A 14,526-nucleotide genomic window follows, 5' to 3' on the forward strand; every position below is an offset into this window, starting at 1 on the left:
CGTTTCTTGAGTTTTCGACTTCCTGACGGGCAACTGAACCCATCTCCTTCCGGGCGAACCAAGCACACCTTTACCGCCTCGGTCAGGCAGCCCTTAAATAATAAATAAATAAAATTATTATTATTATTATTATTATTATTATTATTATTATTATTATTATTATTATTATTATTAAGGAATGATTGTCGAAGAAAAATAAAGGACAGAGGATAACAGTGCACAGGTTTTATAAACTTTATGCCACAGCGTAACGTTTAAACCCCCACCTCCTCCTATTTGTGAGATCAGCAGATTAGTAAGATTTAACACTTGGCGTATCTTTACTTTAACTTGCTTCATACATAGGACTCGGTATTTTGAGTATCATGAAGTTAGTCACCATAGGTGGAACGGAAATTTACCCAAAAAATAATATGAATATGTTGTGGAACGCTTTGCAGTAAGGTGTTCGTGAGAAAGCAGCCCCATCGCGTGACACGAACCTGCATATCATTAGCTTTAATCCAATCTCAGTGGTTCCACGGGTTGAACATACCCACAGATGAGTTTTTCACAACACAGGGCTCTTGTAAGGCAACACTTCACGGAAGTACAATAGGAATTACTGAAGGTGTGTGTGTGCTCTAGTTCCACGGCGGCAAGTCTATTCATTGCTCAAAGAATGGACGGATTAGAGCAATCTGATATTCTGTGGCATAATTCCTTTATTGTTCCACTTGTCACCGTAGTTGCCGATTTTATTCTTGTTGTTTTATTTCAGAGAAATTTCCGCCTCCTGGGCTGAATGGTCAACGTAACTGTTTTCGGTCCCGTGGGCCCCGGCTTCGAGCGCCGTCCGAGCTGGGGATTTTGATTGCGTCTGATTAATTCCTTTAGCTCGGGGAGTGGGTGTTATTGTTTGTCTTGATACACATCTTCATTTTTTATTTACATACTGCACAGCATATCACACTACAAACCACCAGAGAAACACGCAGTAATGAATACTTCCCTCCACATAGGATTGACGACATGGAAGGACTTCATTTTCTTCTACCTCTTTTCCCACACCTGTGGGGTTGGTTTAGGAACTGTGCCGCACATGCTTAACGGTCTGATGTCCTTCCTGACACCAACCTTATGTGCAGAGATGTAATCACTATTGCGTGTTTCTGCGGTAGTTGGTAGTGTGTTTTCTGAATAAGAAGAGGAACGTGTCGGAACAAACACAAACACCCAGTTCCCGAACCAGAAGAATTAATTAGACGCAGTTAAAATCTTCGAACCCGGGACCTTCTGAACCAAAGGCCTCAACGCTGACCCTTCAGCCAAGGAGTCGGGCGGTTAATGTAATGGGAGGTATCTGGCAATAAAACTAGTTTTTTTCTACGACTAGTGTCGACCCCAATTAATTCGGAAAAGGACAGGTAGAAACATATTTGTTCAGAAAAAAGTACTATTCCATTATTAAAGATATGTTTCTAACGTTCTCTTCACCCCACACCCCTCTCCGGGCTAAATAGCTCAAATGGAAGAGCCCAAACTGAAGGGTTCGATTCCGGTTCAGTCTGTTGTTGTTGAAGGTGCTTAAAGACGCCAGCCTCGTGGCCAGATTAAATGTTCTACAACTCGGCGTCACAAGAACTGTGAACGTAGTGAGTGGGGTGTAAAATTATTATCATTATTACTATTACTATACCTTAACCAACTGGCAATGCCAAATCTACAATCGGGAAGGAAACTTCAGCTCCGATGTCTAATGCACGACATTTAAATAGCCTACATTTAAATCTACAGTAAATTGCTCCTGTCCAGCATCCAAATTAGCCTATCTCAGCAATTAATCATTCCGGCGCCCTTTCTTACAATAGGAACACCCTCACCATCACCAAACGGTGCTGCAAATTTCTTCACCATTGGTGAAGTACGTGTCTGGAACTCGAGACGACAGGAGTTACGGGACCTGACGTCAAATCATAATTCAAAAAGATAAGAAAAAATCTCTTTTGGGAACTACACTTACGGCAATTAATATTCAAATGATGATGATGATGTTGATTATTATTATTATTATTATTATTATTATTATTATTATTATTATTATTATTATTATTATTATTATTATTTTCGTTTCAGCCATCTATGGGCTGCGATTACGCAACTTCCATTGCTTTCTCAAGTTCTTTCTCCTTCCTCTTTCGGCAGTATTTCTTCATCCGTTGGCTTGCTCGTGCTCGTTCTTCTGCCGAAAATACTCTATTCTTCCTCGTTTTCTCATCAGCTAGGTCCTTCACCTCCGCAACTCTCTGCCTGAAGATTTTTATGGTTGTTATATCTTCTGCCGTGATCCCACATTTTTCTAAATCTCGGTGGACTTCTTTTACCCATGGGACTTGTGTCTTCCTGTTCTCCTGGAAGGTGAGGATCCTGTTGGCGAGTCTCTCCGATCCCATCCTTTTAATATGTCCGTAGAACGTCAATCTCCTCTTCTTCATCGTGGTAGTGGTGGTGTTTTCAAATTGTTGGTATAGTTCTCAGTTTGGTCTCATGCGAAACATAAACTTGTCTGATGATTTTATAGGTCCAAGAATCATTCTAAGGAACCTCCTTTCTTTCTTTTCCAAATCTGCGAGTCCCTTCGTGGCTATCGTCTCAGCTGCGTATAAACATTCAGATTTGACTATCGTGCTGTAGTGCTTGAATTTGGCCTGGTAGGAGAGTGACTTAGATTTGTAGGTGTTCTGACATAATCTAAACGCAGTTTCAATCTTTCTTGCACGTTCTTGAATTGCTGCTTTCTCATTCATGTTTGGTGTCAAAATCTCTCCCAGGTATTTGAATTTTGTAGCTCTTTTGATGTCACCGTACTTCGTCCTCATTGTCCAGGTTGGGTCAGTGGTATTTATGTTTATGTACTCCGTCTTCTCAAAGGATATTTGCAATCCTGTTTTGTCTGCTGTTTCTTTGAGGACTTCAATCTGCTTAATTGTAATTTGCAATTTCTCTGCAAGAAAGACTATATCATCTGCAAATGCGAGGCATTCAAATTTAAGCCCAGTTCTCTTGTGACCTAATCTAATTCAATTTGGAAAGTTGAATTTGCTCATTTCTTTTCGCCATCCCTGATAACTTTCTCTAAAACACAGTTGAACAAAACTGGAGAGAGGCCATCTCCTTGTCTCAAACCTGTTTTGATTTCAAAGGGCTCTGACAGTTCTCCTAAAAATTTTACCTGCGATCGTGTGTTTTTTAGTGTTTGATGAATCAAGGTTGTTGTCTCATTGTCTATTCGAAATTCCTTAAGCACTTCCATTAGTGTGTCCCGGTCTATGGAGTCGTATGCTTTTTTGAAATCCACGAATGTCATTATCACTTTCTTATCTACTGCTAATGTCTTAGTTTTGATTAAGGTCTTAATGGTAAAAGCCTGTTCCGCACATGACCGCCCCTTTCGAAAGCCAGCTTGATATACTCCTAATTGTTTATCTATATGTCCTTCTATCCTACGCTTGAGTGCTATAGAAAGTATCTTGTAGGCTACTGGCAAAAGTGATATCCCTCTGTAGTTATTGACATTCGTTCTGTCTCCTTTCTTGTTCAGGAGGTGGATGATAGCCTCCCTCCATTCTTCTGGGATCTCTCCTGCGGACCAGATCTGTTGAAAGAGTGTTTCAAATTGTTCCAGGAAGTTATCCCCTGCATATTTAAGAAGTTCAGCCACAAGTGAGTCATTGCGAGATGCTCTGTTATTTTTTAAGCTTTTGATGATCTCCTTTATTTCGTTCTTATCTGGCGGGGTTGATTCATGCAGTGTACTTTCTGGTTTCTGGAACGTCAGTTTTTCTTGAGGTGGATCACAGTTGAGCAGTTCTTTGAAATATTTAGCCAAGTGTTCACAGTTCTGTTTGTTGCTCATGATCAGCTTACCTTGATCATTTTCGAAATAAATGTTGGGTGACGAGTAACCTCGAAGTTTTGTCTCAAACGTCGATAGAAGTTCCTGGTGTTGTTTTTCTTGAAATTACCTTCTGTCTCTCTCAGCTGGTATCTTTCGAATCTTCTTTTGGCACTCTTGAACACCTTTGCTGTCCTTTTCCTTTTATTATTATTATTATTATTATTATTATTATGCCAGCTTCCGTACCGTAACGGTTAGTGTTATTAGCTGCCGTCCTCGGACGCCCGGGTTCGATTCCCTGTACTGTCAGAAATTCAAGAATGGCAGGAAGGCTGGTGTGTGGATGGAATGGCACATGCAGCTCACCTCCAATGGGGGTGTGCCTGAAAAGAGCTGCACCACCTCGGGATGAAGACTTGAGTTTACTACTACTACTACTACTACTACTACTACTACTACTATTATGTCCGGCTCCATGGCTAAATGGTCAGCGTGCTGGCCTTTGGTCACCCAGGGGTCCTGGGTTCGATTCCCGGCAGGGTCGGGAATTTTAACCATCATTGGTTAATTTCGCTGGTACGGGGACTGGGTGTAAGTGTCGTCTTCATAATCCATTTCATCCTCATCACGACGCGCAGGTCGCCTACGGGAGTCAAATAGAAAGACCTGCACCTGGCGAGCCGAACTTGTCCTCGGACACTCCCGGCACTAAATGCCATACGCCATTTCATTTCATTTTACTACTATTATTATTTTTATTTTTGCTTCCTTCCTTCCTTCCTTCCTTCCTTCCTTCCTTCCTTGCTTCCTTCGTAAAACTTCGGTGGTTACACACAAAAAGTTTCAGTGGTTCTGATCATATGACAGCTGTCCTATATAACTGCCTCTGCAGTTTCTAATAGATGATGTAGCCTATGGCAGATTCGGTTGGTGTAGAACTGTCAGCGACTGGTTTTTTTTTTTCGACTCCAGTTTCAGTAGCTTTAACTGTTTGCTCTTTTCAGATGAGTTTCATTTCTGCTGCCAGGTCCGTGTATTTACTGGATTTTTCTTAGTTTTCGGGTTATAGGGAATAGGTATAGTAATGTCTACGATGTATGTGTTCCTATGTATTTTATCTGTGACAAGAAAATCAGGTTTCTCAGCAGCTATAGGCCAGTTAGAAATATTATTATTATTATTATTATTATTATTATTATTATTATTATTATTATTATTATTATTAGTAGTAGTAGTAGTAGTAGTAGTAGTAGTAGTAGTAGTAGTATGATTAAGTGTTAAAAATTAATATAAGTTTATTAATCCAAGCTGTATTATTTCCTAGTGTCTGTAGATGGTATTAGTTTCATATTTCGCCTTGGCTCAGTACAAGAGAAGACATCATAGCCTCACGCAGTCGATTAGTCTTTGTCCTTTCTTCTCACGATAGCAAGTTCGATCCCAGCAGAGGCCAGTGGCATTTAAAGGTGCATAAATGCAACACTCCAGCGGGTCAAAATTTCGATATTGCGGCATTTCGTAAAATTTGTACCATTCGAAGAGACGTTAAAAAGTTAACATTGTCATCAAAAGAAAGAAAGACAGAAAGAAAGAAAGAAAGAAAGAAAGAAAGAAAGAAAGAAAGTAAGTGCAATATTTAGGAGCGATAGGCCACCGGCCGCCATGCCACCTGGCGGTGGCGATAGGTTGCTTTAATTGTTCATTTTTGTGCCTCTTGGTTGCGTGTGAAGTAAAATAAAACAAAATCGAAGCTTGAGAATGACTAACAAAATAATACGTATACACTGGAACAACAGTCACTAATGCTATATTTATTGAGAACTTCAAAACAGGATATAACTTCCCTTTTTGCAATTAATTCACTAATTCAACAGCAATACCGTTACCGGGCGAGTTGGCCGTGCGATTAGGGGCGCACAGCTGTGAGCTTGCATCCGGGAGATAGTGAGTTCGAACCCCACTGTCGGCAACCCTGAAGATGGTTTTCCGATATTTCCCATGTTCTCACCAGGCAAATAGTGGGGCTGTACCTTAAATAAAGGCACGGCCGCTTCCTTCCCGTTTCTAGGCCTTTTCCTATCCCATCGTCGCCGTACGACCTATCTGTGTCGGTGCGACGTAAATTAGATTGTTAAAAAAAAGAACGGGTAATCTCGCAGAATGTTTTGGATAATTCCGCGTTAGTCCGTAAATTCATAGCCAATAACTCTGCAAAAAATACTTCCTGGAAACGGTAATAAATACTGTACAAGTACTGAAGTTTCTTGACGCTACCATCAAATGGATACGCTGCTACTATTTGCAACATTTACCATTAAAGTACAAGATGTTTTGATGACTTAATAAGCCGATAATTGAATGGCGTGTGACCTCCGAAGAGGCCTGGTGCAGGTCTCTCGAGCTGACGCCGTATAGGCGACCTGCGCGTCTGTAAGGATGGGGCCCTAACTACGATGAACTGTAATGATGAAGACGGCACACACCCCCAGCCACCGAACCATCGGAATTAACCAAGGAAGATTAAAATCTCCGACCCGGCCTGAATTTGAACCCGGGATCCACTGGAGCAAAGGCCAGCACGCTAACTATTTATCCATAGAGCCGGACCAATAAGCCAATTAAACCTTCTCCTCACGCTGGGGCAAAGCTGCAGTAATGTTTTATTTCATTTAATGTGGAATTGGCCGTAGTGTGTATTTAGCCGGCCAGACCTCCTTTTTGCTATCGAGGCAAAGGTAATTCCGTCAGTAAATAAATAAATAAATAAATAAATAAATAAATAAATAAATAAATAAATAAATAAATAAATAAATAAATAAATAAATAAATAAATAAATATTGAGAAGCAGGTTTTTCACAGGACCTACCTTACCTATCCATGTATAGACGGTTACGTCCGTGAGGGTAGACTTGTAAGACCATTGCGATTTAGATGCACCCATCCATCTTCCTTGCTTGACCCCCATCAAGTGTAATCACTCCTCCCTCTTCGGATCGCTTTGAGTGCAGTTGATGACCCACTGCGGTACTTCCTCCTAGCCATGAATTATGACATTTACAATTCCTGGTTCAACTCTCCATTGAATTTGAATAGTAAATTGAGAAGCAGTTGTGGAATATTCATGAAGTCTTGAGAATTGAACTGTGGCTCCAAACCTCGGGAGGTGAGGTAGGAGTTTCTCTACGGGCAAAGAGCACAAAGTACTTCATGAGAAGCGTGGAATAAAAATCGTGACAGTAAATACACCTTAGAAGTGTGAGATAGATCGCTCAGTGTTAAGAAATGTACTCCCACGTTCCTACTTCAAGTCCAACGGCTTGTTCGGTGAAACTACACAGTTAACCGTGGACCTGTACATCTTTATGTAATGCATATCTATCGATGGCTTACTTCTAAAACCTCGTATTTCCCAATGCTCTTCCTATCCATTGCATTCCTTAAGACTGGCCACGCCTCCCAACCACATATGGATATGCAGCCCATCAGAACAATTTTCGTTGTGTTCATTTTCCTATGGTTATGTGTAAAGGAAAATGGACCTTATCTACATTATACTGTGGGAGTGCGTAAATTCGCTTGCACCGAGCTCGATAGTTGCAGTTGTTTAAGTGCGGCCAGTATCCAGTATTCGGGAGATAGTGGGTTTGATCCCCACTCTCGGCAGCCCTGAAGATGGTTTTTCGTGGTTTCCCATTTTCTCACAAGGCAAATGCTGGTGCTGTACCTTAAGGCAACAGCCACCTCCTTCCGACTCCTAGCTCTTTCCTATCCCATAGTCGGTGCGACGTAAAGCAACTTGTAAAAATAACAAAAAACAAAAAACACTTGCACCGGGCGAGTTGGCCGTGCGCGTAGAGGCGCGCGGCTGTGAGCTTGCATCCGGGAGATAGTAGGTTCGAACCCCACTATCGGCAGCCCTGAAAATGGTTTTCCGTGGTTTCCCATTTTCACACCAGGCAAATGCTGGGGCTGTACCTTAATTAAGGCCACGGCCGCTTCCTTCCAACTCCTAAGCCTTTCCTATCCCATCGTCGCCATAAGACCTATCTGTGTCGGTGCGACGTAAAGCCCCTAGCAAAAAAAAAAAAAAAACACTTGCAAACGACATCCCTACGATACGGTACGGCCTTGTCTGTTTTCCTTTACACTTTAGCACAGAAAAATGTACACAACGAAAATTTTTATGATGGCCTGCACATAAGTATGTGGCTGGGAGGCGACGAGTCTTAAGGAATATAATGGGTAAGGAGAGCGTTGGGAAATATGAGGTTTTAGAAGCAAGCCATCGATATGCAATCTGCGACTCTTTAACAAGAAAAGCTTAAGAAAATATAGGTCACATTTTATGTATACATTTATTTCTGCGTAGTGAACAACACACACATGATTTCGGCGATACAGGAATTGGAAATGGCTAGGACTGGGAAGGTAGCGGCCGTGGCCTTAGGTAAGGTACAGCCCCGGCATTTGCTTGGTGTCAAGTTGCTTTTTTTTCTTTTTTGCTAGTGGGTTTACATCGCACCGACACAGATAGGTATTATGGCGACGATGGGATAGGAAAGGCCTAGAAGTTGGAAGGAAGCGGCCGTGTCCTTAATTAAGGTACAGCCCCAGCATTTGCCTGGTGTGAAAATGGGAAACCACGGAAAACGTTTTTATATTATTTGCTTTACATCGCACTGACACAGATATGTCTTATGGCGACGATGGGACAGGAAAGGCCTAGGGATGGGAAGGAAGCGGCCGTGGCCTTAATTAAGCTACAGTACAAGATGTTTTGATGACGTAATAAGCCGATAATTTAATGGCAGCCCTGAAAATTGTTTTATGTGGTTTCCCATTATCACACCAGGTAAATGCTGCGGCTGTACCACGGTCACGGTCGCTTCCTTCCCATTTCTACCCCATCGTCACCATAAGAACTATCTGTGTCGGTGCGACGTAAAGCAACTTGTAGGGAAAAAAAATCATCGCGTTAACCACGCGTCACTCGTATTCTGCAGGCCTCCGGGTCGCATGGTAGACCAATGTTTATTGGGGTGTAGTGCCATGGGGTGTGGTTTGATTTGGTTCGGTTAAGGGGCAAAGCCCGAAGTCAGGAAAAAATTCCAAATTATTGTTGACTTTGAAGCCTTTTTCATTCTTGTAGTGCGTTAGCTCGAAACTCTTGAAATTCACCTCTCAGAGCTTCCGAACATACCTCATATAAAAAAGAAAGCTTCATTCTTACTGCTGACTGCACTGCCATAAACATTTACAGAATCTAAAAGAAAATTTTAACAACCTAATTTGGACGTTGATTCCGATCGACAAATGGTGCAATATGTGTTTTTGTGTGCCTTAACTATATGCTCGTATTTCCCAGTTTGCCATTTTCACAAGTTTATTATGCGCAGATCAGAATGACTTGGAAGTATCACCTTCCAATTTTCATTGTATGCCTATATGTTACAGACTCTGCTCCTCGTTTTAAGTATACACTTATAGTTGTATCTTGGTTATAAACAAGAAAAAGTTCTGAAAATTAAAAAATACGTTTGCAAAGCAAATTTCTTCAAGGTGCTACCATCACAATTACTTCAATATTATGTCTGAAGTATAGAAAACGAGTCGTACAAACTACAGAATAATTATTCTGGCTTCAGTGGTTTAGCGGTGGAGCGTTTCGGAACAATTTAGTATGGGAGAAATTGGAGAGACTTGGTCCGCTTAAGCTGATACTAACTTCGTGAGGACAACTAAGAGAACTAGAAGAAATTTATTAAAAGTTTGGAGTTTTACGTGACAGTTGATGTCTTAGTTATTGGGAGACTTGACAAACAAACAGTCTCAGCAAGCAAGTTTGATGTTTTGCTTAACTGCTGATAAATGTGATATTGTGCCTTTTGATGGTTTTCTATTTCAACTCCAAAGGACTGTCATAATGCTATCTAGCTTACATGAGATCCACGCCGCTTCTTTCCCAAATTCTAACCATAATCAATTACAAATATGTTCAACTCCATGGCTGAATGGCTAGAGTTGCGGCCTTCGGTTTATAGTCTCCGGTTTGATTCTCTGTCGGGTCGGAGATTTTAGCCGCATCTGGTTAATTCATCTCGCTCTGGAGACTAGGTAAGTGTGTTTATCTCAATCAACACAACACACCACATAACCAACCACCGCAGATATACCCAAAAGTGAATACACTGCTCCACATACTATTGGCGTCAGGAAGGACATCCGGCCGTAAAAACGAACCTAGTCCACATGTGCAAAACAGTTCGGAGCCGTGGGTTATCCAGGATGTGTTAAAAGTGTAATAATAATAACAACAATAATAATAGTAATAATAAGAGATTGATTGATTGATTGATTGATTGATTGATTGATTGATTGATTGATTGATTGATTGATTGATTGATTGATTGATTGAACGAACGATTTATAAATATAGGCCCTGTACACAAGTACGGACATCTAAGACACACTGGTTAACAAACTCACTTCAAACGAAGTAAGCCACTCTATGAAATTGACCGCAATGCCACCATTCTACAAAAATTAAGTAGTGATACTTCGGCTCCCTAGTGATGAATCGGTAGACCTCGGTTATCTTCGAGATTCGTATTGGCAACCTCTGACACAAAAAATAGGAATCGATTATTCATCGCTGTGAAACATCTGGCGGTATAATTGCAAAACTTTAAATACTGTAGTCATATACACAGCAAAGTCAAAATATAGCTTAAGCTTGAATGTGAGTGAGGAAAATCAAAGTACATCACAGGAACAACCTAGAACTCCTACACGGAAACGACGGTTTAGAAGATTAATATCGATAGATCATACTATCGATTCAATTTAGATTTCATTTCCATTCAGTTGGCAGTATTACCCCAACCGTTGTAGCTCCCTCCTTACTCCTCACGCCGTAAAACGAAATGTCATTAAAAGTTTCGCGGATAGTAGTTAGAATGGTACATGCACCCCATCTCCATTCACGGTGTGCCTGTAAAGAGCTGCACAACCTCGAGATTGACATTAAATAAGTCATAGCTTAATAATAATTTTATTGATTTTACATCCCGCAAACTACGTTTACGCTTTTCGGAAACTCGGAGGTGCAGGAATTTTGTCCCGCAGGAGTTCTTTAACGTGCCAGTAAATCTACTGACAAGAAGCTGATGTATTTCAGCACCTTCAAATACCACCGGCCCAGTCTAGAAGTCAAGAATGGCGGCCGAGAAGATTCGTCGTGCTGACCACACGACACCTCATAATCTTCAGCCCTTCGGGTTGAGCAGCGAACGTTTGGTGGGTCATGACCCTTCGGGGCTGTTGCACTATATGGTTTAGTTTTTTAATACCACCGAACTGAAACAGGATCGAACCTGCCAAGTTGGGTTCAGAAAGACAGCGCTCTAATTATTATTATTATTATTATTATTATTATTATTATTATTATTATTATTATTATTATTATTATTGTCCGACTCATTAGCTGAATGGTCAGCGTTGAGGCCTTCGGTTCAGAGGGTCCCGGGATCGATTCCCAGCTGGGTCGTGGATTTTAATCGTGTTTGATTAATTCTTCTCCGTCGGGGACAGGGTATTTGTGTTTCTTCCAACACTTACCTCTTCATATTCAGACAACACACTACACTACCAACCACCACATAAACACGCAATAGTATTTACATCCTTCCATATAATGTTGGCGGCAGGAAGGGCATCCGGCCGTAAAACAGGGCCAAATCCACATGTGCGCCACAGTTCGCACCCGCGACCCCACAGGCGTGAGAAAAGCGGTAAAAGAGAAAGAGGAAGATTATTATTAGTATATTTGCTCGTCACCGTAAGACCTATCTGTATCGGTGCGACGTCAAGCAACTAGCAAGAAAAAGTATATTTGCGCCAATCTGTTCTACTGAATTACAATTTTAGCTTCATCTTGTGATCATTTCTACTTTTAAAACCACCGGGCGAGTTTTCCGTGCGGTTAGGGGCGCGCAGCTGTGAGCTTGCATTCGGGTTAGAGCCCCACTGACGGGCACCCTGAAGATGGTTATCGGTGGTTTACCATTTTCACACGAGGCAACGGCTGTACCTTAACTAAGGGCACGGGCGCTTCCTTTCCACCCCTAGGCCTTTCCTATCCCATCGTCACCATAAGACCTATCTGTGTCGGCGCGACGTAGAACAAATTGTAAAAAATACCAACTTTTAAAACCTTCATTCAAACCTATTCGTCTACTAATGGCCAGCTTAGTCGTGCAGCTCATCTCCTTACTCCCAAGCCTTACCAGACCAAAGTTTGTAAAATTTTCGTACACAACCTATTTTGGTTGTTGTTGTTGTTGTTGTTGTTGTTGTTGTTGGAAATCGCCCACAACAAACTGCGTTACTGTCCTTCGGGACTTTTCCAGTTCTCGAATCAAGTAATCCTGGTGTGGGTCCCATATAGCGGAACAATACACAAGGGTCTTACCTGCCCTGTCCTTTACAATCTTACTACAACTCCTAACTACCCTTATATTTACATACGGTAACGAGTTTTATGACCTTTATTTACAAACTCGTTAATGCGATTACCCCAATTAAGATCATTCCTTATATTAACATCTGGGAACTTCAGGTGATCCCTATGAAGTACAGGGTCTTTCATAAAGAATGAATCGATTTCATCAAGCTATATTCTCCCAACAGTCAGTAGTACAAGATTAAACCTAAGACACATGTGTTTGACTGATGTTCAAGTTTAGTCCTACGAGTGTTCAATATGACCACCACCAGCAGCACGGACCACATCAAGGCGATAGGACAATTCCTACCAAACGCGTTGCAGCATATCACGACCCACTGAGGTGATCACACGTGTTATCCGCTCTTGAAGGTCATCCAGTGTAATGGGTAGTGGCGGAACATAAACTTTGTCCTTGACGTATCCCCAGAGGAAGAAGTCGCAAGGAGTGAGGTCTGGGGATCTGGGAGGCCATGCGAGTAGAGCACGATGCGTAGCAGTGTTGTATGGAGTAGTGAGGAGGGGTGGGGAGGGGACGGGAGGAAGGCGCGGAGCACTCTACTGACTACTAATAGAAATGTGAGGCCACGCCCTTTGTAACGATATGCGACTCGTCCCGCTGCGTGGCTAGAGTACGGCGCAATAAACCTTCGAAATCTGTTCATTCTTTATGAAAGACACTGTACTTTCGCCCATTCAACACAGTGATTAAAACAGAGAGGACTTTCCCTCTTGGTGGAACTTTACACCCCGTTTTCCATCATTCCTTTGTCTGCTGACCATCTTACAACACGGTCGACGTCCTTTTTTGCAATCGGTCACGATTCTACAACTTGTTTATTACTCTACACAGCGTATCATCTTCCGCAAACATCCTCATCAGTGATTCAAGTTCTTTACTCATATCAGGTGAATCAGCTACCCCTACTGATATGATATTCTAGAGCCCAACTGACGTGTGAGATGGTCATGACGTCGACATTTCTCTGCTACCATCCCGTAGGTAATAATGCATTGTAAATACATCCTGCAGACGATTCTGAACAGTGTTATCGTTCCCGCCATGTGACTACAGACCGTTCGAAAAACATGACATCCTTTCAATCATTTATCGTACGTCAGCCTGCCATGAAACTATGTTAAGTTGTTGTGCCAAGTGACCGGGTATTAAAAAACGCGAAATTAACGCTTACAATTTCGATACAGTGGTGTGAAGAGTGCACGAAACAGCGAACTGAAGGAGTAACGCAGGTACTCTAAGTCATTTTTAACACAAGTCTCGCTCACATCTTTGGAGCAGCGCGTGTGGCCTGCCAATTAACGGAATGCAATATTGATAGTTCGAATCCTACACTGTACACTTTTTTTTTACATCGATAAGAAGCTTCAGTGCTTAAGCACATGCTAGTGTGTGCCACACGCAAGCAGTAAAACGCCGCTATTATTGTTTTTTGTGCACTGCGCACACTTCACTGCTATACGCTCGGAATGAGGTTGCTCCAGTCATTCGCCATGAATTCCACGTTCACATGCTACTTATCTACGGCGAAGTAAGAGAGAATTCGTTGCAGACGCTACGTCTATATCAGAAAAGGTATCCGGACAGGCGATCTCTGATTACAAAGACTTTCCACAGTGCTTAAAGACAACAGAGGGTCTGATGAGTATGAGGAGGCTATTCTGGGGGTGTCTTATTTGCTCCATTCCCACAGTCCCATTTGCGATCGCTCAAATAGAATTCAGGACTAATTTACATTTGTCTCATTTGCGATCACTCTTACCAATGTGATCACTCTGAGAAGAAGAAGAAGAAGAAGAAGAAGAAGAAGAAGACCCCTCCGAGCAACCCTTCCACTACACTTCCAAGAACACCTCCTTCCCTATTGCCCCCAAAAGTAGCTTCCTCATCATCCCCCTCACGAACCCCGGACCCATCCCACTCACCAGGAAAGAGGGGCGATGAACCAGATGTTAGGCCCCTTTAAACACCAAGCATCACTTATACTTACACTTACAAAGACTCCGATTGCTGTGAGAGAATTCCCAATTGAAGAACTGGTAGAGGGAGACAGCCATGAAATAACAGGCGACAATTGAGAAGTGTCTGTTCAGAAAGTGCTATTTTCACCATAAGGAAATTGCGGG

Source organism: Anabrus simplex, chromosome 2 (assembly GCF_040414725.1).
Source record: "Anabrus simplex isolate iqAnaSimp1 chromosome 2, ASM4041472v1, whole genome shotgun sequence".
Lineage (NCBI taxonomy): Eukaryota > Metazoa > Arthropoda > Insecta > Orthoptera > Tettigoniidae > Anabrus > Anabrus simplex.